Source organism: Macrobrachium nipponense, chromosome 1 (assembly GCF_015104395.2).
Source record: "Macrobrachium nipponense isolate FS-2020 chromosome 1, ASM1510439v2, whole genome shotgun sequence".
NCBI lineage: Eukaryota > Metazoa > Arthropoda > Malacostraca > Decapoda > Palaemonidae > Macrobrachium > Macrobrachium nipponense.
In genome coordinates this window covers 78,545,998-78,548,497 of record NC_087200.1, presented here as the reverse complement: position 1 = coordinate 78,548,497, position 2,500 = coordinate 78,545,998, and positions in this window count along the sequence as shown.

Below are 2,500 nucleotides of genomic sequence, written 5' to 3'. Positions count from 1 at the left end.
GTCAAATGGAGAAGTTCATCTTCTGTCGAGGTGACTCATATCCCCTCCTCATTACAACCATTCTGATGATGATTTGAATGCTGTTTTGTGTGAAAACCTTTGTCATTCCTGCTTTTCTAAATAAACAAACGCATCCGCTATCGTTAGGTTTGGTTTTTGTGACGAATAGTTGATTTATTTTGTATAGCCTTGCCAGTTTTTGTTTCAAAATGAATGTATGCATTCTATAACATATTGATTGATTTTTTTATCTGGAAAGATGTGTTTTGTTGGTATAATTATGAATTCTTAATTGCTTTATTAAACTAATACCTACCGGTTGTACACACACATGTATAGATATGATAATATATAGATAGTATATATATATATATATATATATATATATATATATTATATTTCTTGCATTAGAATATAAATCTTTGTAGCGACAACCGTATCTAAAAAAGTGTGGAGAATTCATGAAGTTAAAAGGGCATTGTGGATATGATAATTACATGTGTATCTAATAGAAAAGTAACCAGTAGATTCTGCACACACGCCCACGTACACACACACACACAAACACACACACACACACACACACATATATATATATGTATATATATATATATATATATATATATATATATATATATATATATATATATATTTATATATATACATATATATATATATATTTACATATATATATACACATAAATATATACATAGTATACATACATACATAGTACATTCATACATATTACATATGGAGAGAGAGAGAGAGAGAGAGAGAGAGAGAGAGAGAGAGAGAGAGAGAGGAAGGGTTATAACATCCAGGACGCTCGAGTGTGTGCGAGAAAGGCGAAAGGCCCTCATCCGATAAACCTTACACGGAAGTACATAAAACGTTTAGGTTTATTGTATAGACGTTCTATTTACGATTCGGTGTTTAACAGTGTGACTGAGGCTGTGACATTATCGTTTACACCAAGCGAATCGAATCGATTCAATTCATGAAGATTCAATTCATGATTCGTCTTGACTCGCCAGACACATTTCAATGAAACCGTTTTGTACACCAAGAGATTCGTTTGGTGTCAACGATTACATTGCAATGAGTGTGGCGAATCAAGACGAATCATGAATCGTGTTGGATTCCTTCATGATTGAAATGGATTTCGATTCTCAAACGCAGCTTAGCGATGTATATTGCACATCAAGCGGGGTTTGTTCTCGTTTTATCGTTGGCATTTCAGTTAAGGAGTTATTCATCGTTGGATCAGGTCAGTACTTGGGTAGGTTACCACCACGAGGACCTGTCACTAGCTAGGAATCTCGACCCATGCATGAATATGGTGAACAAAATTTAAATGTAGCCTGTTTTATAGAAGATACGATGACGGGTTTTAGCCTTTCTGACCGGCAAGAAAAAAAATATTAACATATGTACCTCAGGTATTATGTCTTCGTTAATTATTTTTCATTCTGTAATATAATTATATATATATATATATATACTCATTGGTTTTCAAAAAGCAAAACAAAACTCGAGCAATACATTCTGAGCAGAAAGAATTAACCTAATTTTATAGAAAATTAAATTTCTGTAAAATAGAAAATAAAGAGAAAGTCATTCCGCATTTCGACCTTCCTCATCGTCTCTCTCTCTCTCTCTCTCTCTCTCTCTCTCTCTCTCTCTCTCTCTGTTTAAAACTCCTGCTGCTGCTGCCGTGGTAGACCCGAAAGCCAATTTAGCTCTCAAGCGACCTTAATCGGATTCCTTGGAAAGAGTTGATTCCCTTTTCTTGGTCCCCGAGTGGTTTTTGAAACCCTCTAGCGAGAGGCCGAGTATTTAAGACGGGATCAGAGGTTCTTACACTGTATGATGTGTCAATAACGACGGCTGTAGAAGCTCTTTTCTCATTCCGGAGAAATGAAGGGTCCTTTGCACTCGCTCATCAACGCTCGCCATTGCATTCTAGCAGAGCAGAATGCACCGTCTGAATGATACAGGCAGTGAGTGGAATCAGTGTAGGCGCAAAGGTTTCCCCAGAATGCTTCCATTCACTTTTGTTGCTTTCCATATTAGAAGGTACAATTGTTTAAATAAAGTAAAAGACTTAGACTATGGAAAAGCTGGTCTGTAGGCTGTGAAATGAGCGTCAGCGTAGATTTCAGTAAAAGATGCATTCATTTAAACGTGGTTGTTTGCTATACGGCAAAACGGTGAAGGAAATTCTGAATTTAGGAATTCTTGCTTTGAAACTGCGTCTGGTATCGGCAAAGCAATCCCTTTGCCTCTGTCAGCTTTAGAAATACACGCTTTGAACTTCCTTTTGATGTAAGACTGTGTGCATTTGATCTCTCCCTGAGTAAGGTCATATCAGTCATTGATTCATTCTTGTCTGAACACCTGTTCTTCTGCTCATCGGCTGTATTGTAAAATGCAAGGTATTGTCTGTATTGTGAACACTTAGGTTGCAATATTGTTTTCATTAAGACTATTACAGTTTCA